The 25258-nt window shown below is 45.4% G+C and overlaps 1 pseudogene across 1 annotated transcript; it reads right to left on the reverse strand.

The window, feature by feature from the left end:
• Window positions 1-800: 800 nt before the first annotated feature.
• On the reverse strand, window positions 801-6005 carry LOC138843788 (YEATS domain-containing protein 4 pseudogene; annotated as a pseudogene). The gene is made up of 3 exons (XR_016212891.1): window positions 3804-6005; window positions 1696-1845; window positions 801-1219 (listed from the first exon to the last, which is right to left on the reverse strand). The product of XR_016212891.1 is annotated as a YEATS domain-containing protein 4 pseudogene (transcript).
• Between the last annotated feature and the right edge of the window lie 19253 nt (window positions 6006-25258).

A 25258-nucleotide genomic window follows, 5' to 3' on the forward strand; every position in this document is an offset into this window, starting at 1 on the left:
CTAATTTTTAAAGTTTATTAATTTTTATTTTATTTGAAAGAGAGAGAGAGAGAGAAAGATCTTCAATCTGCTCGTTTACTCCCCAAATGCCTAAGAAAGCCAGGGCCGGGCCAGGCTGAAGCCAGGAGTTCAGGACTTCAGCAGCGTCTCCCACACGGGTGACGGAGCTCTAACTACCTGGAGGTTGCCCTGGAAGTCAGAGAGAGCCAGGACTTCAATCAGGCACTGCAACTCCAGGTTCAGGTGGCCCAAACTGCAATTTATCTGCTGCACCAAGTGCCCACCTGGGAGCCATCCATCTTGGGATCACTGCCTTGTGTCCCCAGGGATGCTGGTAACCTGGAAGAAGCCTGTGTGAAAGCAGAAATGTGGACATCTCTCTCAGAGCTTGGTTTCAACTATTGAACATACATTTATGTAAGTGGAATCGCAGAATCATGATAGTTTAACTTTTAGTTTTTTGAGGAACTGCTATGCTGTTCTCCGTGGTGGGTGCATCACTTTTCAGTCCTACCAACAGGTACAAGGGTTCAGATTTCTTTACACTTCACCAACACTTCTTTTTTTAATATATAACTACGATGATCAATATGGGGTGGTAATAAGTCAATTCCAGAAATACAAATAATCCACGATTCCACTCATTTGAGGTGTCTAAAACACTCAACTTCCTGAGATCAAAGAGCATTATGGTGGGTGCTGGGGCTTCAGGAAGGGAGAAATGAGCAGTTAGTGAGTGGGCGTGAAGGTAGATCCCCCATTGTGTTCTTACAGCAGAATGAAACTAATAAAGAACCAAATCAAAATAAAGTCATTTTTAATGGTAACATAATGTTCCATTATGCATAGCACAATTTACCATACAGATTTTTTAGCAATAGATATTAAGATTGTTTCAATTGTATAAAAGTCAGCTTACAGAGTTTCCTTTGCTTCTTTTATTTTTTTGATGGTACTTAAAAAATTTTTTTAAAGATTTATTTATATATTTGAAAGAGTTACACAGAGAGAGGAGAGAGAGAGAGATTGAGAGAGCAAGGTCTTCTATCTGTTGGTCCATTCCCCAGTTGTTCGCAATGGCCGGAGCTGTGCTGATCCGAAGCCAGGAGCCAGGAGCCAGGAGCCAGGAGCCAGGAGCTTCTTGCAGGTCTCCCACATGGGTGCAGGGGCCCAAACACTTGGGCCATTTTCCACTGCTTTCCCAGGACATAGCAGAAAGCTGGAACAGAAGAGGAGCAGCCGGATCTCAAACCAGCCCATATGGGATGCCGGCCCTGCAGGCGGTGGGGGCGGGGCGGGGAGCTTTACCCACTACGCCACAGCGCTGACCCCATGTCACAATCATCTTGTAAGGACAACTTCATGGATGCAAACTACAGAGCAGGAAAGCCACCAGCACCACTGTTCCATGCATGTTTATTGGGACAGATAAACAGAAGAGTTTTTTTTTGGGGGAAAGACATCCTCAAATCTACCTCACCTGCTTTTCCCACCTCTACCATCAGCTACTCTGGCCTGGTAGGGAATTTCTGCCAAGTAGGGGAGCAGGCAGGCTTAAGGTTATAGTCAGGATTCCACCTGCCAATCTGAATCAGAAACGCAGGCCCAAGAGGGGGCGTCTCAGGGCATCTTGTGCTGCTGTGACAGAATACCCAAGCCTGGATCATTTATAAAGAACAGAGGTTTATCGCTCACAGTTTTCGGGGCAGGACTGCCAGCATCCGGTGGGTCTCCGAGCTGTGACATCCCATGGCGGAAGGCAGAAGAGTGGGGGAGACAGAGTGAGAGAGGGGACAGAAGTAACTGCTTTATAACAAAGACGCGGTCACGATAAGGAGTCCACTCCTGCAATTATAACATTCATCCACTCGTGAGGGCAGAGCCCTTGTGCCCTAATCACGTCTTAAAGATCGCACATCTGAAGATAGGCACTGTGGCACAGTGTGTTAAAGCCCCAAATGGCCACGATGGTGGGGCTGGGCCAGGTGTAAGCCAGGAGCCAGGAGCTTCATCTGGGTCTCCCACGTGGGTGCAGAGGCTTCACCGCTATGCCACAGTGCTGGTGCCTCTCAATTGTTTAAAAGAAAAAGCACCACCCATAAGGGAAGCCCCACCTCTGTCCTCACCCCTACCCGCCATCCTCCTCGTTACCCTGGTTCCCCATCCCTCCCACACATCCCTCCTCTGGGGCCTGCGCTCCTCCCTCCCTCCCTTGTTAACACACTGTCACTATTTCTCTTTCCTTGCCCTGCACCCATACAAATGATTTTGTGCCTCAGGATCTCTCCTGTGTTGATAGTTAACTTCGTCTCCCCGCCAGGCTGTGAGGTTCCAGGTGTGTTTTCCCGTGTCCCCTCAGGCACCTGTACCCCTCAGTGCCTGGCACTGTGGCCTCAGGAGGAGCCCTGTAGTTCCTGATGGCAGGAGTGAGCGGCTGGTTTTTCAGGGCTGGGTTATTCTCAGCTTGGATCTCCCAGTGTCTCCCTTCTGCAGCCCATGGATGGCCTTTGTGCTTTATTTCTGCATCTTTGTTTCTACCATCGACGCTGGGGAGAAGAAGGGTGAGGACAGGCTATGGTCACTGCTCCTGTCTTTGGAAGCATTGAACATTCGGTGATGTGTTTGGACTCTGTGCCTTTAGTTTTTATTTCCTTTCATTCATAAAACCAAATTCCCAAGCCTTGAAAGACCCTGAAAGTGGTCATCAGAGGCTGTGTCTTCAGGAATGGAAGGGACTCAGATTCTTCTGGGAACACTCAGCAGGGCGGGCCTGTCAAGACGGAGGTGACAGGAGTTATGGAGAACCCAGGCAGGTGTGTGGGAGCAGTTTCCAGGGTGTGCGATGGAGTTGGTGAACGGCGGGGGATGTCCTCCTCCATCTTTCTTCTGTGGCCAGGCCACTAGCCACATTTTGGAAAACATGGCTAGGATATTGGCATCTCTATTTTTCTGAAAGTGGCAAGAACACCAGGCCGGCACTCATTTTTCTGTAGGGTCTTCCTTATTGGCCTGCCTCCATCTGGCGTAGTCCTAAATCCTCATGCCACACATTAGGATGAGATTACCTTCAGTTGAACAAAGAAGGTCCCATGAGACCAAGGCTGAACAACCTGCCCAGATTCTGGCCATAAGTGATGGGCCTGGGATTAAAAACTGTCCTATGTAGGGCCGGCGCTGTGGCTCACTTGGCTAATCTTCCACCCGTGGCACCGGCATCCCATATGGGCGCCGGATTCTAGTCCCGGCTGCTCCTCTTCCAGTCCAGCTCTCTGCTGTGGCCCTGGAAGGCAGTGGAGGATGGCCCAAGTGCTTGGGCTCCTGACCTGCATGGGAGACCAGGAGAAGCACCTGGCTCCTGGCTTCAGATCGGCACAGCGCACCAGCCGTAGCGGCCATTTGGGGAATGAACCAACGGAAGGAAGACCTTTCTCTCTGTCTCTCTCTCGCTCACTGTCTATAACTCTACCTGTCAAAAAAAAAAAAAAAAAAAAAAAAAAAAAAAGGCTGCATGATACAGCTTTTTGTTACTGCAACTCAATGCCTAAAAGAAGCTACTTATGAAGGAGGTCTCACAACCAGGACTGGGTGGGCCCCATGGGCGTGGCTCTCTGGTGAGGCTGCAGGATAGCAGTGGGGGAGGGTGTACAAAGGAACGGTCACATGGAGACGCTGGCTCATACAGCCAACCCTCTCCTGAGAACTGGTTTCTGAGGGCTCACCCCACCAATGACCTGCGGGCATCACACTAGGCCCCCCCACCTTTTAAACACCATAATAGGATCAAGTTGTCACCACCAACTTACGACTTGAGAATTTGAATGTCCGCATGAGTTGCAGAGTCAAATCCTATTCAAGCTGTAGCAGAACCCGTGCTGTGGCTTCCTTCCCCAGTATAGCTTCTTCCTGGTTCTGCTGATGCTAGCGACACAGACAAGTATTTCCCAAAGGGAGCCACCTGTGCTTAGAGGCGCTGAGCTCTGGCCCTAACTCCCAGCAAATCACTTAGTAGGGCAAGTGTTTCTTCGTTTGAGACCTTCTTTTAATCCTTCTAACTGGGAACAGCTAGGATAGCCCTAGCTGCCCCCAGCACTTGCTGATCTCTGTTTTTGACAGGTGGTCTTCAGCAGCCACAAGTATCTCTAAATCATATTTTATAGCGTTTTGCTTTTTTGAATATTTACTTGTAAGTCTCTCCTTTTATGGCAGATAATATTCATTTTACTTTTATGACAGTACTATAAATTTTTCAATTACATAATTTTTTTCAGGGTCTGTAAACTATATTTATTGACTGTGTACTGGGCACACCATATACAAGACAGGTAACATGGGGGCCGGTAAGAACTTGAAGAAATTAAATACACAGGCTAATTTTACCACTAATTCTAACTACTAGAGAAATACACACAAAATTTATACAAGTTATTCTTCATAATGAAATTTTGATGCCTGTCAAAGGACAATAACCTACACATATACTAAAATAAAAATATTTTAAAAATTGTGCTTAACATCATAAAATTTCCCTAAAATGGGTTGGTAAAATCCTATGCAGGACTGATCCTTAATGTACACGTATTTCCCACTAAAGATTGCTTGAGTAGAACAAATACTTTGACCCCATTGCAGAGAACCTAGTCAACAACTGCATCCGCAGTTCCTCTAAGAAGCATCACAGCATTTTCATTAAGTCCTTTTCTCCATCAAAGTCCACCTTATTTTTAGCAAGTTCTCTTCAAAACCATTTATGTCTTTTGTCTGATCATCTTCCTCAAGTTTCCTGATTTCATTTTTTAAACAATTTATAGTTTCACGATTTGCTTTTAATCTCTCCTTCAGCTCTGCAATTTCAAAGCTTGTTTTTTTCTTGGCAGCTTCTAATTTTTCTCTAGTTTTCACTTCAAGTTCTGCAAATTCTGTTTCATGCTTATAGGCTCCTAATGTTAGCTGACGCGATGTTGTTAATAATTGTTGCATCGTTGCTGTTGGATCTTGAAATATCATTTCATCACAGAACTCTGAAACCACTGTCTTTTTTCCCAGCATTGCATCCGTGTCTGATTGAAATAGTTTTAATAAACGATACAGGGTTACAGGTCTTTCATTAGGGGCAATAAAAAATATCTTGTTGATTATTTAAATTCACCCATCCTGTTTCAGTAATTTTATATGGAGGCTTAGTAACAACTCTTAAAGGATTGCCATAGCTTTCGTGCAATTTAAATTGGATTTTCTTCACATATGCCGACATATCCTCATTTCTATATGGCTTTACATACACCGTCCACCGATGTGTGTGCCCATCTTCTTCCAAAATATCGAGCGACGTTACCATAAACTACTGGTTTAACAATAGTTACTCCCTTTACTCTCCCGCCGGAGTCAGGCCCAAATTCGGCCATTCTCTTGAACATATTGTCCCACGGAAGAAGCCGCCGCTGCCAGGGAAAGAGACCGGGGCCGGCGGGGTCGCCGCTCCCCTCCGAGCACCAGGTCCTCCCGTGCGGGCGCAGGCGGAGGCTTTCCGGCAAAGGGAAGGCGAGTCCCAGGGGCTCCAGGCGCTCAGCAGCCGCCAACCCTTCGAGGCAGACGCCATCCCTGAAGGCCGTTCAGCCCCGGCGCGGGAGGAGGGCAGCACGGAAGCTCAATTACATAATTTTTAAGGTGAAAAAGAATTTAGATTATGCAAAAAACAAAAGTGTAAGTTCAACAAATAGTGCTGGAGTAAGTAGATAAGCCATACATAAAGAATGAAGTTAGAGCCCTTGCTCACACCGCACCTAAAATGAATTCAAAATTAGACCCAGACATGTGAGCTTAAACTACAAAACTTGTAGAAGAAAATGTAGTAAATTCTGCAGCCTCAGATTAGGCGATTGTTTCTTAGGAAGATAAAAGGCACAAGAAACAACATGGATAAACGACTTCATCAAAAGTAACGATGTTGAGTTTTGTAGGAATAAAATTACTAGGTTAAATAATGGCTCTATGATTAACATCTTGAGGAACCGCCAAATTATTTTCCAAAGTAGCTATATATATATATATATATATATATATATATATGTATGACTTGAATTCCAAATATATGAAGCACCTTTACAACTCAATGATAGAGAGAAATAATCCAACTAACAAATGGGCAAAGGATACAAATAGCTATCTCCCCAAAGAAGATACAGAACAGACCAATCAGCAAGCACATGATTGACGCTAGAAATCATCAGAAACCAGGGGAAATATGGAAAAGGAAACCGCAGTGAGCTGCTACTTCATAACTCTGATGTCTGTCATCAAAAAGACATAACAAGCATTGGCAAAGTTGCAGAGAAATTGGAACCCTTTATTCAGTCCTGGTGGGACTGTAAAATGATGTAGCTACTTTGGAAAAACAGTTTGGTGGTTCCTCAAAATGTTAGTCATAGAGCCATTATTTAACCTAGTAATTTTACTCCTACAGAACTCACGACATATGTCCACATAAACGTTCATACACATATGCTCAGAGCAGCATTGTTTAGAATAGCCGATGAGTACAATCAACACAAAGTTCTAACACTTGAAGAGTAGATCCATTAAATATGGTAAATACACATAATGGAATGTTATTTGGCAATAAAAAGAATGGAGTACTGATACATGCTACGGTATGAATGAACCTTGGAAACATTGTAAGTGAAAGAAACCAGGAACCTGCAATGCGATTTCATCTATATGGAATTCCAGAATAGGCAACTTGTTAGCGACGTGAAGCCCATGACATTCCTGGGGCTGAGGGATGTGTACGTGTTGGCCAGGTTGTGGGAAGAAAGGGCAGCAGCGGCTAGTGGGGGATGGGCATGTCTTTCAACTGGATTGTGGTGATGGTTGCACAACTCTGAATATACAAAAAATATTGAATGGTGAATCACACTGCAATACGGCTGTTGCAAAATGTCATACAAGTAGTAAGTGGACACGATAGCATTTGGGCTGAGTGTAGATATCTGAAATGCTGAGAAACTAAATTGGAGCCTGACGTTCCTCAGAGAATCTCATGTACCACCCCGGAGACAAACTGTCCATGCTTCCTTTTTATTCTGTCGTGTGACTCACAGCCACAAGCAAATCAACTGAATTTTGACCTACACTGGTGGGTGCATTACTCAATCTGATTAAAAATATAAGAGCAAAATATAGGTTGGCAGCTGAGGTGCTGACAGTTGCAAAAGCAGCCATCTAAAATACACATTGGACCACTGCCTGGCAGGCAGGAGCAAATTTATGTCATAAGGCAGGTTTATGTGACATGTTGTGCCCTGAGTGCTTTCATCCATGAACAAACAAATGGATCTGCTTCTCTTTCTATGTGGAGACAAAAGCCTGGGGGAGCTGACCACATGCCTGGTACCCTCAGCTATCTCTGAACAATCAATGTGTCTCATAGGATTTCTGGAGAGTTGGTGCCAGTGTGATTCTGACTGTGACAGTCTATTCTCTTAAAAATATATGTTTAAAAGAATGGATTCCACATTAGAATCAGTTCACTGGGGTTCTGTATATAACACTTGTAGATTAAATAAGAACCTTTAATAAGTAATCGGGCTTTCTTCGAAAGCCTGCCTGGGACGACCAGCCCCTTCTTGGAACTGTGGAGCAGGCCCTGTGCACCTCATTGCCATGGCCAGCAAGCTGGGTGCCTCCACCTGCCGGGCCACAACGGATCCCACAAGGAGGAAAATCCAGGCTGGGTCAATCAGGGATTGGGAATCTGGGATCAGGATTTCGAGTTCAGTTTATTTCTTCCCTGAAATAATTTCTATTACATAGTAGGTTTACTATAGATAATGTTAATCCATTGTATATGTCTCTATATAAAATGGTAGGAACCTGGATGGCATAATTTGAGGAGATATGTTTACCCAGACTGGACACACAATGTAAACATCACAAGGTACCCCATACCTATGTACACTGTATATGCAACTGTTATAATTCGTCTTTTTTTTTTTTTTTCCAAAATAGGCCACATTTTATATGTGTGTTGTACCACAACAAAGAGGAAAGAATGCAAGCTAGACATTGCTAATGGGATTTGATTTGCGGAGTCCTCAAGGGAGCCCAAGGCTGTGCGTGAGTACAGCAGGGTGTTGACCAGTTATGAGACACTGGGAATGAGTTTGATTTCTCTGCCTATTTCCAATTCCCCTGCTGCATTCTTCCACAGGCTTAGAAGATCAAACCAGAATACATTTTCAAACACTCCCGCAAACCACACCAAACCACACCAAACCAAACCAATCCAGCATGGCAGACTTTACCTGGAGCAGAGCAAACTTGTGCACTCTCTGGGTGGAAGGAACTTTCCCAGCAAAGTCTTTTCTCCTTGACTCCTTGTCCCCAGTGACTGCTATCACTGCTGCTGGGCTGGCTTTCTTGGGCACAACCCGTAGACCTGTGAGAGCTTTCGAGATGGTTTGGTTTTAGGTTCCTTTGAGCACCTAATGACAAGGAGTTAGTGCGCCGAGGGTTACGGAGGCCCACCCTGGGTGCTGAGCAATTTCAGCTGGACAAAAACACTTGCTACCAGAGCAGCTGCCGCCAGTGGGAGGTGACGCCAAGTAGGCCTGCCCTTACGGGTGTTCCTAGAAGCTCAATTCAAGTAGAGGACAGGCATGCAGTGTAGTTAGGATGTTTCCAGTTTCAAGTGTCAGGAAAGCTCAAAACACAAGCCATCCTAGCAAGCGTAAGCACAAAGTGAACTTACTGGTTCTTTGTAGTTGGGAATTCCAGAAACCTTGGGTTTCAGGCAGTGCTGGATTCAGGCTTAAAGAATATCAAAAAATCAGTTGCTCTCGGTCTCACTACTCAGCTGTCCTCTAGGCTCTTCGACTTTCCCACGGATGCTTCCTTGATTATCGGCGTTAGCAATTTTAGGAAGGGAGGGAAAGTTTTTCTCTTCCAGGATCTACACCAAGACTCCAAAAAGGACCCTGCCTCAGTCACAGACACACCTCCTCTGCACGGGCCGCCCGCACCTTCCAGGTGGGGCTGTAAGGATATGCAACTGACAGCCTGGGAAGGTGGGAAAAGTTTGCAGTTCCTGCAAAGAAAGATTCTGGTCACAAGGAAATGACAGATGTCTTCTGTAGATGGATGGTTGCAGTTCAGGGTGAGGAATTGTACACTGGGGACATAAACGGGCCCAGTAGTTCTCCTGGGCAAGTCTCACGTAAGGCCAAACAAAGCTTCATAAAACACAGGCTGCTTAGTGACATGGTTTTAAAAATCAGACAGGAATGCTTATTTTACTAAACATAGTATCAACAGCTCAATGGCTACAGTCTTTCTTGTTGTCTTATTTCTAGATCCAAACACAGTGTCTGCCTATCTGGGGAACTCAACAGATATTTGTTGAATTGGAATTTTAGAACAATAGCAGAAGTTCCCATTTAGGGGCCAGTGTTGTGCCACAGTGGGTGAAGCTGCCCCCTTTGACACCAACATCCCATATGAGCATCGGTTCAAGTCCTGGTTGCTCAGTTTCCAATCCAGCTCTCTGCTGATGCGCCTGGGAAGGCAGCAGAAGATGACCCAAGTGCTTGGGCCCCTTCCACTCATGTGGGAGATGGGGATGGAGTTCCAGGCTCCTGGCTTCAGCCTGGCCCAGCCTGGGCTGTTTCAGCCATTTGAGGAGTGAACCAGTAGATGAATATCTCTGTGTCTCTCTCTGTAACTCTGCCTTTTAAAAAAGTGAAATAAATTTTTAAAAACAATTTTCCACGTAGACCAAGATTTAAAGAAATCGAAGCACAGAAAGATCATGGTGACACGTTTAGTTTTCATTTTGCTGTATGCTTTCAGTGAACTTGTACATGGAGGCTCAGCTGTAAATAACACCAGGACTCAGTTTTATATCATTTTTGTCACAAATATCTGGCAGATTTGTTTTTGTTAAGTTCTCAGACTTTTTGTCCCATCTCAAATGAAACATGCATAGGGGAACACAATGCAAACTGTAAAATTCTAGAGAGCTTAAGCCGGTTTTATTATTCAGAGCTCATTCTTGTGATAACATAAAATTCTTAAAGAATCCTAGGGTATTATTAGTCTGCCGGATTCCCTGTCTGGCCCCATTAAGAGAATTTATTCATCTGCTTTGCACTGGAGTCCAAACAGACCTGAAAGAACGTGGAGTTTAAGCAGGGGCAGATTTATTACTTAACATCTCCTGAACAAGAACTGGTGAATATTACTAATGTGAGGAGCTTCGATTTATCAACACATGTTACTGCTACCAAATAGCTTTTCAATCTGTGTGTTTTCTTTTTTTGATTTATTTATTTATTTGAAAGGGAGTTACAGAGAGGTAGAGAGAGAGGGGGGGGGGGAGAGAGAGAGAGAGAGAGAGAGAGAGAGACTTCCATCCATTGGTTCACTCCCCAGATGGCTGCAGTGGCTGGAGCTGGGCTGATCCGAAGTCGGGAGCCTGGAGCCTCTTCCAGGTCTCCCATGGGGGTGCAGGGGCCTGAGGACTTGGGCCATCCTCCACTGCTTTTCCAGGCCACAGCAGAGAGCTGGATTGTAAGTGGAGCAGCCGGGACTCAAACCGGTGCCCATATGGGATGCTGGCACTGTGGCAGCTTTACCCAATACAACACAGCGCCAGCCCACAATCTCTCTCTCTCTCTCTTTTTTTTTTTTTTTTTTTTTTTTTTTTTTTTTTGACAGGCAGAGTGGACAGTGAGAGAGAGAGACAGAGAGAAATGTCTTTCTTTGCCATTGGTTCACCCTCCAATGGCCGCCGCGGCCGGCGCGCTGCTGCCGGCGCGCTGCAGCCAGCGTACCACGCTGATCCAAAGGCAGGAGCCAGGTGCTTCTCCCAGTCTCCCATGGGGTGCAGGGCCCAAGCACTTGGGCCATCCTCCACTGCACTCCCGGGCCACAGCAGAGAGCTGGCCTGGAAGAGGGGCAACCGGGACAGAATCCGGCGCCCCAACCAGGACTAGAACCCGGTGTGCCGGCGCCGCAAGGCGGAAGATTAGCCTAGTAAGCCGCAGCGCTGGCCACAATCTCTTTTTAAGCAAACATCAAAAGCAAAATATTAAAATTCTGGAAGAGAGTATGGAAGAATTCCTTCAGATTGTGGGGGTAGGAAAGTATTCCTTAAACATCGGACACAAAGAAGCCCACCGTAAGAATACACCTGTGATGAATGTAACTACATTAAAATTAACAACCTGTGTTCATCCAGACTTGTTTAAGAAGGTGAAAAAGACAAACCACAAAGGAAGAGGAGATGTATCATGTTTAACAGAATCTGTGTAAGAATATTTTAACATCTCTTACAAATCAATAAGGAAAGGATGTAAATCAATGTAGAAAAACGAGCAAAGGACATAAATGGACATTTCACAGAAGAACACTTCAGGTCCGCACTTAAAGGGCAAGGCAATCTCAATTTTAAAATGCACCCTTAGAGGGGAAATAGGATACAATGGGATACTTTACAACCATAGTTACCATGATCTTATCACTCTAGGTTGAGAGAAAACTAGCATCAAAAAAAGAGGCAAAATACAACCTTAGACATTCACCCAATATATCAGGAAAGTAGAATACTTGCCAACATATTTTAAGTTTACTCTGATTTTGCTTATTCCTGGTGCACTATCAATTGTTGACCCTCAATAATGGCGAATTAATTGATTGATTGGCTGTGCCTGGTATTCTATAAGCCTCACTTTGATTTCTTTAGACTTGGAACAGATGGGCACATACTTTCAAGACATTCATAAACATTAGAGAATATGATCTCTCTCTGAACTCCACGCCCTGTTGGCTATAAGAATAAAGCATCCACTTGAAGGAAGAAATCAGATTTAATCTAAAAGGCATGGTATAGCTATGCAGCGCTCAGACCCTTGTGGCTGAAAACAAAGTGCTTAGTCGGCATTGCTAGGGCAAATCAGAGCAGAAGAGAGGGTGGGAATGTCCCCAGGCCACTGCACCTACTGATCTCGAAATCAGTTGAATGTGCTTTTATGAGACAGGCACCACATTGTAAGGTGCCCTCAGAGGGCACTGGTTTAATAAGGAGAACATTCCAGAAGTCTCACTACTTTTGTATCAGACTGTTAAAATGTGAGCTCATGGTATGGTATGTATTTTACTCAGGAAAACAGCCCAACACACAAGTATTTCTGGATGTTGCTCAATAGCAGACTATCTAAACAAAATTGTTAGTATGATAATATTGCCTTCCATCTTTTGCAGATAGCTACACCATAATTTGATATATGATCTTTGTGGAAGTTACATGAAAATATCTGAAAAACTTAGGATTGTATATTGTATATTGTATTTGTAATTTATATTGATGCCAGCAATCTAACATCTATGCATTTATCATAAGGAATCAATCCTGGATGGGGCTTAAGTTGTGATTCCTTGAATGGTAATAGTAGGAAAAATCAAAATTTTGAAAATTGGGACATTTTTACCCAATGAAAATAATGAGAAACAATATTTATTTATTTATCTTTTCCCCCCAAATAAACCTTTTATTTAAGGAATGCAGACTTCAAGCATTTTGTAATTACAACTTTAGGAACACAGTGATTCTTCCCACCATACCTGCCCTCCCACCCACTCTCCCACCCCTCCTCCTCTTCCCTCTCCCATTCCTAGTCCCATTCTCCACTAAGATCCATTTTTGATTAACTTTATACACAGAAGACCAATTCTATACTACGTAAAGAATTCAACAATTTGCATGGAAAAAAAAAAACTAAAACCAAAAACCAAAACAAATTAAAAAAAACCCTTTTCTTCAACGGTTGAGACAAGGGCTATTCAAAGTCATTGTATCTTGAAGTTAATTTCATTTTTTTTAAAAAGAAACTTAATTAACTTTGACAAAGCACCCAAGAATGATACATCTTTTAGGAGCACTTAGACATAGTTATAACACAACTCTTCAAGGACAGAGATCCTGCATGGGAAGTTGGTGCACAGTGACTCCTGTTATTAATTTAACAATTAACACTCTTATGTATGATGTCAGTGATTACCTGAGGCTCTTATTATGAGCTGCCTAGGCCATGAATCCATGAACTCTCTCAGTATTTAAACAAGGCCATAAGCAAAGTGGAAGGTCTCTTCTCGCTTCAGAGAAAAGTACCTCCTTCTTTGATGATCACTTCTTTCCATAGGGTTCTCACCTACCAAGGTCCTTCCTGTAGGAAATTTTATGTCACAGTGCCTTGGTTTTCCATGCCTAAAATGCACTTGTGGACTTTTCAGCCAGACCAGAATGCCTTAAGAGCTGATTCTGAGGTCAGAGTGCTATTTAAAGCGATTGTCATTCTATGACTGCTGTGTGGAATACTTCCCATGTTGCAGAATTCATTCCTTTTAATTCTATCTATTATTATTACCCTTAATCCTATCCATGTGATCACTTTAATAGGTATTTTTACCACCCAGCATAAGGGGATTTGGGATCCCATGGCAAGTTTTTAAACTATACCCTTAGAAGTAAGTCCATAGGAATATATGCAGAACTATACAGCTTTACAGTTACAAACTTCATGCACTTTATAATTACAACTTTATTTTTATTTTTTTTTTGACAGGCAGAGTTAGACAGTGAGAGAGAGAGACAGAGAGAAAGGTCTTCCTGTTGGTTCACCCCCCAAAATGGCCACCATGGCTGGCGCGCTGCGCCGATCTGAAGCCAAGAGCCAGGTGCCTCCTCCTGGTCTCCCATGGGGTGCAGGGCCCAAGCACTTGGGTCATCCTCCACTGCCTTCCTGGGCCACAGCAGAGAGCTGGACTGGAAGAGGAGCAACCGGGACAGTATCCGGCACCCTAACTGGGACTAGAACCCGGAGCACCAGCGCCACAGGCAGAGCATTAGCCTAGTGAGCCACAGCACCAGCCATAATTACAACTTTAGAAACATGGTGATTCTTCCCACCGTGCCCACCCTTCCATCCCTCTTCCTCCTCCCCCTCTTACTTCCACTCTTATTTTTGCTGAGATCTATTTTCAATTGACCTTATACACATATGTTTAATTCTATGTTGATTAAAGTGTTCAACAAATAGTATAAAAACAACCAAAAATGGGGCTGGCACTGTTGTGTAGCAGGTAAAGCTACTGCCCGCAGTGCTGGCACCTCAAATGGGTGCTGGTTCGAGTCCTGGCTGCTCTACTTGGGCCCCAGCGCCCAAGTGGGAGACCCAGAAGAAGCTCCTGGCTCCCGGCTTTGGATTGATACAGCTAGGGCTGTTGTGGCCAATTGGGGAGTGAACCATTAGATGGAAGATCTCTCTCTCTCTCTCTGCCTCTCCTCTCTCTGTGTAACTGACTTTCAAATAAATAAATAAATCTTAAAAAAACCTGTTCTTCAACAGCCAAGACAAGGGCTGTCAAGTCATTGCTTCTCAAAGTGTCAATTTCACTCCTAGAAATATCATATTAGGTGCTCTATTAGTTATCACAGGTCAGGAAGTACATAAGTCCCTTTGGGACTGGCTTATTTCACTAAGTGTGATGTTTTCCAGATTCATCCATCTTGTGTAGTATTCCATAGAGTACATATCCCATAATTTCTTTATTCAGCCTTTAGTTGACAGTCATTTATTTAGATTGATTCCATGTCTTAGCTATTGTGAATTGAGCTGCAGTAAACATGGAGATGCAGATAGCTCTTTTGCTTACTGATTTCATTTCCCTTGGGTAAATTCCCAGGAGTGGGATGGCTGGGTCATATGGTAGGTCTATATTCAGATTTCTAAGGTATCTCCAAACTGTCTTCCATAGTGGCCTTACCAGTTTGCATTCCCACCAACAGTGGATTAGTGTCCCTTTTCCCCCACATCCTCGCCAGCATTTATTGTTTGTTGATTTCTGTATGAAAGCCATTCTAACTGGGGTGAAGTGAAACCTCATTGTGGTTTTGATGGGTAGTGATCCTGAGCATTTTTTCATGTGTCTGTTGGCCACCTGGATTTCCTCTTTTGAAAAATGTCTGTTTAAGTCCTTTGTCCTTTACCCATTTCTTCACTGGGTTTGTTTTGTTGTTGTGGAGTTTCTTGATCTCTTTATATATTCGGGTTATTAATCCTTTATCAGTTGAGTAGTTTGCAAATAATTTCTCCCATTCTGTCAGTTGCGTCTTCACTTTTCTGAGTGTAGCAACAATATTTAAAGACATGAAAACTGATCATGTGGTTGATTATAGGTTATAAACAGTATACAGGATATGATCCTATCTGAAATATATGCAACATTGTATGCCCGAAACAAGCTCAACCAAGGGGAGAACAGAACAGGCAGCACAGATGACAACTCCAGGAAGGCTATGGAGGACAGAGTGTCAAGTAGAAGAGTGAAAAAGCAAACAGGAGGACATGGGGAGGGGCCGATGCTGTGGCATAGCGGGTAGAGCTGCCGCCTGAAGTGCCGGCATCCCATATAGGTGCTGGTTTGAGCCCAGTTGTTCCACTTCTGATCCAGCTCTCTGCTATGGCCTGGGAAAGCAGTAGAAGATGACCCAAGTTCTTGGGCCCCTGCACCTGCATGGGAGAGCTGGAAAAAGCTCCTGGCTCCTGGCTTCAGATCAGCTCAGCTCTGGCCATTGTGGCCATTTGGGGAATGAACAAGCAGATGGAAGACCTCTCTGTCTCACTGCCTCTGCCTCTATGTAACTCTGCTTTTTAAATAAAATAAATAAATCTTAAAGACATTGGAGAAAACTGGCTTGAAGGAATTAAAATATGTAAGCTTAGGGGCCAGCATTGTGGGGTAGAGGGTTAAGCCTCCACTTGCGACACCAGCATCCTACATTGGAGCACTGGTTCGAGTCCCAGTTATTCCACATCCAATTCAGCTTCCTGCTAGTGGGTGTGGGAAAGCAGTGTATGATGGCCCACGGGCTTTGGTCCCTGCCATCTAGGTGGCAGACCAGGATAGAGTTCCTGGCTCCTGTCTTTGGCCTGGCTTTTCCAGGCATTTGGGGAGTGAACTAGTAGATGGATGATTCTCTCTCTCCTTTTCTTTCACTCTGTCTTTCAAATAAACATTTATTTTTTTAAAAAAGTAAGTTTGCATCAACTTTCAAAGGAGGAAAGTAGTGAAGGTTATATCTGGAAAATGACAAGCACCAGATCCAGTGGTGGGAGTCTGCTGATAATTACACGTAAGTCAAAAGGCTTGGATGCCTAAAGAACATGTCAACAACATCAGAGAAACATGTACTGGATCTATCTAGGACTCCACATTTCTGGGCACCTACTATGTGCCAGGGTGCTACAGTCATCTCTTATTTATTCCTCTCTGTAACCCTGGAGTAAGTGAGCTTGGAAAGAACAGGTGGCCAAGGTCACATAGCTACCACTGAGTGGAGCTGGAATTCTGAGCCCATAAAGTAGTGCTTTTGAACTTTTAAGCCTCAACAGGGGAGGTATAAGTTATACTAGCTTACCAATATCTCAAAAAAAAAAAAAAAAAAAGATCATGGGCTTTCTCTAAAGATCAAATTGTATTTATGAAAAATCAGGTGGAAACAGCAGACCCTATGCAGACAAACACTGAAGGTAGATTTGTAGCATGTATGCTAATGAACCACTGAATATGTAACAGGCTTTTGTGCAAATGAGGAACACTCCCTTCTGGTATGTCTTGTTCAAGGTAACAATGTATTTTTTTTGTTTTCAAATATTTGCTTATTCATTTATTTTTTTAAAAAGATGTATTTATTTATTTGGAAGGCAGAGTTTCAGAGAGAGAGAGAGGAGAGAAAGATCTTCCATTTGTTAGTTCTTTCCATTGATTGCCTCAGCAGCCAAGGCTGAGCCAGACCAAAGCCAGGAGCCAGGAGCCTCCTCCAGGTCTCCCATGTGGATGCAGGGTCTTAAACATTTGGGCCATCTTCTGCTACTTTCTCAGGTGCGTTAGCAGGGAACTGGATCAGAAGTGGAGCAGCTGGGATTCAAGCTGGTGCCCATATGGGATGCTGGCATCACAGGCAAGGGGTTTAACCCACTACCCTACAGCACCAGCCCTAACAATGTATTCCTACACTATATTCTTATTTTGATCACTTAGAATTCCTACAATCATTAAAATACATATTCTTTTCCATATCTATTTATAATGCCCACAACTAACATATGGACAATGTTGAATTTTCACAAACAGAAATCCCCCCCACATTTCAAATTGGGTATCTGGTATAGCAGTTAAGATGCTGCTTGGTATGCCTGCACCCCAGCCTGGGTTTGAGTTCTGGCTCTGCTCTTGATTCCAGCTAATGCAAACCCTGGGAGGCAGCAAGTGATGGCTCAGGTGGTTGTCCCTGCCCCCACATGGGAGACTATGATTGGGTTTCTAATTTCTGGCTTCAGGCCTGGCTGTTGCAGGCATTTAGCGAGTGAACCAGTGAATGGGAGTGTCTTTCTCCCTCTCAAATAAATAAAATAACCTGTCTTATCAAATTTTTCAAAATACTTGATTAAGTCAGCAGTCCAGTAGACAAACCCCTCTCCTAAGTGGATCAAACACACACTAAACAACACAAAGATCATACAGAGGTACTCTTACACCTAGCTCCTTTTGCTATAATGTTTTCGAGATTCATCTGTAATGCAGCATGCATCAGCACCGTTCTGGCGCTGAGTAGTAGTTCACAGTGTGGATGTACCAGGATTTGCATATTTGTTCAGTTGTTAATGGTCACTTAGTTTCCAGTTTGAGGCTTTTAGGAATAAAACTGCTGTGGGCATTCATGTGCAGCTTGCCCTTGGACAGACAGAGGCTTTTATTCTTACTCTGTTCTTACTCTTACACATTCTCAGAATTATTTACTTGGAGGTACACTAATTTGATCTGGTTTTCTGCCTTTTTCCTAAAGTTGCAGTGATCTTATCAGATTTTAAATGCTGAAAACAAAGCAAAACAGATTTGACCTTCGTGGTTTCCAGATCTGTGTCATCAGCGATTAGTTCTTTGTTGAGAACTCAAGTTGATTCTTTTTTTTTTAAAGATTTATTTATTTATTTGAAAGTCAGAGTTACACAGAGAGGGGAGGCAGAGAGAGAGGTCTTCCATCCGCTGATTCACTCCCCACATATGGTGACAATGGCCAGAGCTGCGCTGTTCTGAAGCCAGGAGCCAGGAGCTTCTTCTGTGTCTCCCACATGGGTGCAGGGGCCCAAGGACTTGGGCCATCTTCCAGTGCTTTCCCAGACCACAGCAGAGAGCTGGATAGGAAGAGGAGCAGCCGGGACTCAAACCAGCGCCCATATGGGATGCCAGCGCTTCAGGCCAGGGCGTTAACCCACTGCGCCACAGCACTGACCCCGGATTTTTTTTTTTTTTTTAAAGATTTCTTTATTTGAAAGGCAGAGTGACAGAGAGAAAGAGGGAGAGGAAAATACAGATAGAAACATCTAAAGCTTCCATCTACTGGTTCATTCCCAAAATGGCCACAACTGGCCAGAGCTGGACCAGGCCAAAGCCAGGAGCCTGGAACTGCAGCTGGGTCTCCCAAGTGGATGGCAGTGGCCCAGGTACTTGGAGCATCTTCTGCTGCTTTCTCAGGTGCATCGGTAGGGAGCTGGATTGAAAGTGGAGCAGCTGGGACTTGAACTGGTGCTCGTATGTAATGCCTGTGTCTCAGGCTGTGGCTCAACACGCTGCGCCACACCACCAGTCCCCTGGTTTGAGATTTCAATTGAAAATACATCACAGCCTTATGAGTGATTAATTACAATGAATCATTTGGAGATGTTCTTTGCTAGGAGGTAAAGGGCTGAATGAATTCTCTCCTTTGGGCCATTCAGCATTTTGGAGCAGTAAGACTGTGTGACTGGTTATTACGCAAAATGCTGTGACAGCCGGGCCCCTCTCTACCATGTTGTTGAGTACACAGCTGGTGCTGAGGAGTTTTATTGTCATACAATCACTGCTTTTTCTGGAGTTTTATTCACATGTAGATTTGTTTTTGTTTTTTCACTCATCACATGGATTGTCAAAGTACTCATATAGTAACAAGTGTAAAATGGTTTTTACGGTTGCAATTCTGTACGTTTTTTATTGGCTTTTCTCTTACAGGTCCCACAGCAAACACACAGATGCTCAGAGACTCATCCATCCAACGAAGATAATTTATACCACTGGTTCTCAAAGCGTGGCCAGCAGGCACTTCAACTGGGAGCATGTCAGACACGCAGCTCCCCGGGCCCCTCTGCAGGTGTGTCCTAACACGTGGCTTCTGAGGTTTACTCTGGTTTGAGAAACACTCACTCACGCAGTGTATGCAGATGTGGCGCTGCCTCCACGCCAGAGGTGCTGCAAAGCCATCTTTGCTTTCTGGAAACAAGAAGAGTCCAGATTCAAAGGGATGTTCCCCCCTTCCCTAAGACATTCCATCAGCTGCTATTCTCCAAGGAGTCTTTTTCCCACTTTGTGAAGTTAGAAAACAATAATCCTGGAGCCAGCGAGGCTCATGTGTGTTGCGGATGCTTGGAAGCACAGCTGTGGTGGGTGGGCCATGTTTAAGGAGAGGGCCTGGAGGTTCTGTACACAAGTGGACTTCTCTCCATTCAACACGGTGCTGGAAGTTTTCCATCTCTCCCCCTCTTTCTATAACTCTGCCTTCCAAATAAATAAATCTTAAGACAAACAAATCAGTGGAACACCCTGTGTCCAGTCTTCAGAAAGTCATGTTTCCCTGTTCCACATCCACAATCATGTCCAGTCGGCAACTCCAAACCAGAGCAGGTGTTCCTCTGTAATAAACCCTGAGTGGTGGGGACGGGAGGTGGTGCAGGTGGAGGTAGGAGAGGACAAAAAGAATCAAATGAGAGTTTGGCCTATTCTGAAGACTTTGAGGTTTCTGCATACCTTCTTTCCTTTTCTGACGGTGGCAATAATCTCTCGCGTTAGCAGCTGGTTAGTTTGATTGTAGCGTAATAACCTTGCACAGTGTGTTTGAGCTAGGTGGCCTTTATCTGAAGAGGTTTCATGAATACCTCTTATAAAACAAGCACCTGAGTTAATCGTTCTCCTTGGGAGACCTTTTTTTTTTTTTAGTTTTTTTATTTGACAGAGTTAGACAGTGAGAGAGAGAGAGAGAAAGATCTTCCTTCTATTGGCTCACCCCCCAAACGGCCACCATGGCCGGAGCTACGCCAAACTGAAGCCAGGAGCCAGGTGCTTCTTCCTGGTCTCCCAAGCAGGTGCAGGGGGCCCAAGGACTTGGGCCATCCTCCACTGCCCTCCCAGGCCACAGCAGAGAGCTGGACTAGAAGAGGAGCAACCTGGATTAGAGCCCGGTGCCCATATGGGATGCCGGTGCCGCAGGCAGAGGATTAACCAAGTGAGCCATGGTGCCGGCCCAAGGGAGACATTTGTATTTGCTTCTCCCAAAGCATTACAAAGCCTGTCTCCACATCTAGAAGCGGCAGAAGGAGCCCATGTGCCCAGGGGCTGCGTATCCTCAGAAGGGAGGGCTGCGTGCGGATTTGGTCTCCAAAGCCGACTTCCTGGGGTAAGCTTTGGAAACCCAATTAGTGTCTCTGTGTCTCAGCTTCTCAGTTTACAAGGGTTGGTGACACGCGTTCTTCCGTCATTCACCAACAATGTAGGGCAGCAAGAGAAACGCATGGTGACTGAAAACTCACCGGAAGGTGTTTTGCTTTCTATGGTAAAAAAAACTTACACCTACCATGTCTCCTGCCTTTCTACTCTTAGTTATTTACCCAGGAGAAAAAAACACATCTTCATCCTTGCACACTAGCATCATTTGTAATAGCCCCAACTGGGCACAGCCCAAATGACCATTGGCAGGTGTACAGATAAATACATTGTGGTCTATCCAGACAACGGACTGCCATGAGAGAGGAGTAAATTGATACAGAGCAGGATGGAGAAATCTCTAACTAATTGTAAGAGACTGCAGGATTCATAATTCAATTTACATGAAATTCTAGAAAATGCAAACTAATTAAGTGACAGAAAGGGTGCCAGCCGTTGCCTGGGAGTGGAGAGGGGACAGGAAGGCGTGGAAAAGGATTACAGTGGGGCAGGAGGAAACCCCTGGAGGGGGCTGGGATCACTGTCTCGTGATCCTTTGTCAAACTCACCGGGGTCTCTGCTCTAAATCTGTGCTGCTTGCTGGATGTCAATCGCACTCAAGGAAACCTGCAGAAAAGTCACTCTGAAGTGATCTGCTCTTCTTAGCGCTCCTTTGCCTTCTCTGCCAGGCTGAGCTGGCGTCAAGGAGGGCCCTTCCCTTCGGAATATTCCATTTGCATTCAACTCTCACTGGTTAGGCATCACTGGTGGTTTCCGCCAGGAAGCAGACACAGTAGCAGGAGTCAGGGAGGCAGTGGGAAGGGAGTCGCCTGGGGAGGCAGGCAGATGGCGAGCAGAGCACTATCGCCCATTAGCTGGGCCATAGCAGGGGGATGTTTTGCTTTTCTTTCTTTCTTTCTTTTTTAAAGATTGATTTATATTTATTTGAAAGTCAGAGTCACACACAGAGAGAAGGAAAGGCAAAGAGAGAGAGAGAGAGAGAGAGAGAGGTCTTCCATCTGCTGGTTCACTCTCCAAATGGCCGTAACAGCACCAGGAGCCAGGAGCTTCTTCCGGGTCTCCCATGCGGGTGCAGGGGCCCAAGCACTTGGGCCATTTTCTACTGCTTTCCCAGGCCACAGCAGAGAGCTGGATTGGAAGTGGAGCAGCCAGGTCTCGAACTGGTGCTCATATGGGATGCTGGCACTGCAGGCAGCGGCTTTACCCACTATGCCACAGCACCAGCCCCTGTTCTGCTTTTCAAATCACACTTTTCTCCTGTGTAAAATGGAGATCCCAATACTGACATCATCGTTTATCAAGAGGACAGAAAGGACGTGTAAAGGTTTGGATATGGGTAAGAAGTCAGGGTCGCTCTTCTTCCTTCCTATAAACTGTGCAGGGACACCTGTTTGCCAGAAAAATCCTGGGGAGGGGCAGTGCACCCTCAGGATCTGCATGCCCACAGCCCCCCAGGGTGCAGGGAGGGAGACGCAGCCTCTTTCCTCCCTTCCCCCACCGTGGCCCATCTGGGACAGCTCCATCGGGCGTCACGGGGAGGCCTGTCACCTACTGGGAGTCCCAACACAGCCCCTGGGCACCCAGAGGGCTCCTCCCTGGCCTCATCCTCTCACAACGTGAGCAAGTGCAGGTCCCAGCTCAGTGGCTCCCAGGCCACATCAGCCCCTGCCAAGCTCCCTGTCCTGCTGGTCCCCTGGGCCCATAGGTGTCCCTCTCTCAGGGCAGAGACACGCAGGTGTCCTAAGTCTTGCTCGTGCTGGCCCTGCCAGCTCCTCGTCCCCTAACGCGGTCCTAGCATCTCACGACAGCCCCGGCTCACACAGCAGACGGCAGACCTTCTCTGCTAAGTGGCAAGATAGCTCCCTGCCAAAGGAGAAACGCGTGTGAAGCTCCGTGACATCCAGGAGATGAGTTCATACCGCTTTTTACCGTTTGAGTTAATATTATAAATTTCTTATAAAGTCAACCAGTGGAAACCTTAGACACATTTAAGAACTCATGGTGTACTTAAAAAGCTCTGTTCATGTATTTGAAAGTCAGAGTTAACAGAGAGAGGGAGGGAGAAAGAGAGAAGGAGAGAGATCTTCCATCTGCTGGTTCACTCCCCAGATAGCAGCAATGGCCAGGGCTGGGCCAGACTGAGGCCAGGAGCCAGGGGCCTTATCAGCATCTCCAACATGGATACCGGGACACATGCACTTGGGCACTGAACCTCATCCCTCATCAGTGAGAGACAAGGCATGTTGCAGCATGAAATTTATGGACATTTAAAAGCCACATAAAAATAGCATAAATATAGTTTATGTGTAAAGACATGGACTGGGAAATTATTTACCAAATTTGTGGCTGTGGTTGTCTCTAGGGAGAGAGGGGAATCGGATTGGGACAATTATTGTTCTAGTTTTCTCATTAGAGACTGTTGAGCCTATGAAAATATAGTCAATTTAATTACTTATTAGGGAAATGTACATTAAAGCTAAAGTAAGAAGGAGGAGGAAGAGGAAGAGCAGGAGGAGGAGAGGAAGAGGGAAGGAGGAGGAGGAAGAGAGGACTCTAGTAAGCTCTCAGTCCACACTCACGAGAACGGCTAAAATGAGCTAATCGAACAACATGAAACGTTGACACAGATACCGAGCAACCGAAACTCAAATTCTCATACTCATTGTAAAACTGGAAGGGCGGGGCCAGCGTTGTGTTGTACTGTGTTAAGCTGAAGCCTGCAATGCATATGGGTACTGATTCATGTCCCAGCTGCTCCACTTCTGATCCAGCTCCCTGCTAATGGCCTGGGAAAAGCAGCAGCAGATGATCCAAGTGTTTGGGCCTCTGTCACCCACATGGGAGACCCAGAAGAAGCTCCTGACTGCTGGCTTTGGCCTGGCCCAGCTCTAGCCATTGCAGCCATTTGAGCCAGCAGATGGAAAATCTACCCCGCCATCTCCCTCTCCCTCTAACTCTTTCAAATAAATAAATCTTCCCTGGACGTATATTCGAAAATTGAACATATGCTCATCTTGTGATTCTGAAATTCCATCTTTAGGTCTAAACGCAAGATAAATGATTATCTAAAGAATTCTATAAAGATGTTCATGGAAGCTTTATATTCACCAATGACCAGAGCTAAGCATGGCAATTTTGTATTCCTAAATAATATACCACAAATATTCTTAACCATGTACACAGAAGACAGGCACAAGAATGTTCTTCACAGCATTATTTACAGTAGCAACAGCAACAAACAACTCAAATGTCTACCAGCTGCAACAGACATGGAAGAATCCCATGGGTATTATACGAAGCAAAGAAGGCGACAGGAAAGAATATATACACAGCACGATTTTGTTTGAGGGATTCTGGAAGAGGCAAGACTGATTTTTGGTGAAAGGATTCAGGACAGGAGTTGTTAGTGAGTGCTGTTGATTGGAAAATGGCATAGGGAAGGGCCGGTGCCATGGCGCAGGTTAATCCTCTGCCTGCAGCGCCAGCATCCCATATAAATGCCGGTTCGAGTCCTGGCTGTTCCACTTCTGATCCAGCTCTCTGCTGTGGCCTGGGAAATCAGTAGAGGATAGCCCAAATCCTTGGGCCCCTGAACCCGTGTGGGAGACCTGGAAGAGGCTCCTGGCTCCTGGCTTTGGATTGGCACAGCTCCAGCCGTTGAGGCCATTTGGGGAGTGAACCAATGGAAAGAAGACCTTTTTCTCTGTCTCTCCCTCTCACTGTCTGTAACTCTACCTCTCAAATAAATAAATAAAATATTTTTAAAAAATAGCATAGGGAGTCTTCTGGGGAGATGATAATACACTTCATGTGAACAGTAACCACACAGGTAGAAAGGTGGGTGAGAACTTTCCAAGCTGTCTTGTATACTTCATTGACAGAGTAACTCAAAAATCGCGGAAGCAAACGTGATACAACAGTAGTGCGCTAATTCTTGGTGACAGATACACAGAATGTTATCACCTAATGCTCTAATAAAACATGCTTGCAGTTAGGAAAGAGAGGGGGCAGCAGTCCTTTGTCACAAAGGTGGCCCTGTTCCAGAGGAGGGCGCACTTTGGCTCGGGGCCTGGGTGCTCCAACAGGTTCCCTTTCAGTGGAGGTGTGGAGGACAGGAGCCAAACAACCTCTCTCAGACGAGACAAGGCGCCTTTCACCATCACTCTCTCAGTACATTGCCAGGGCGCTGGAAGGCCGGATTGTTTGCCAGGCTCATTTGAAGATGGGACCTAGAACTAGCAGGTCAGAACCCGGCTGGGGTGTCTACTACTCTGCACCTGGGCCTCAGCTCCCAGACTGGCTCCTGCTCTTATAGCGTGGGCAGCACCAGTAGGTAGTGCGGGCAAGGAGAAGAGAATGAGGGTAGGGAGGGAGAGAAAGCAATAGCAAGCATTGGAAGAGGCATGGGGAAATGAGAAGCAACAAACACCCTGACAGATGCAGGTGCCCTGCCCTGCTGCTCCAAGGGGCTGGGTTATCTGCTTTCCTCCCACGGTTAGCTGCTCAGCTCCCCACCCTACTGCAGGTCTTGCCCGTGCACCGGGGGCGTGGGGGAGCCCACAGTGGCTCCGAAACCAGACAGACCTGCTCTTTATTCCTGCGCAACTGCTTAACCGGTCGTGCGCCTCAGTTTTCTCAGGGGCAAAGCAAGGGGGCAGTAGTTCTGGCTCTG

This window comes from Oryctolagus cuniculus, chromosome 9, assembly GCF_051225735.1.
Source record: "Oryctolagus cuniculus isolate XC-2025 breed Fujian yellow rabbit chromosome 9, ASM5122573v1, whole genome shotgun sequence".
NCBI lineage: Eukaryota > Metazoa > Chordata > Mammalia > Lagomorpha > Leporidae > Oryctolagus > Oryctolagus cuniculus.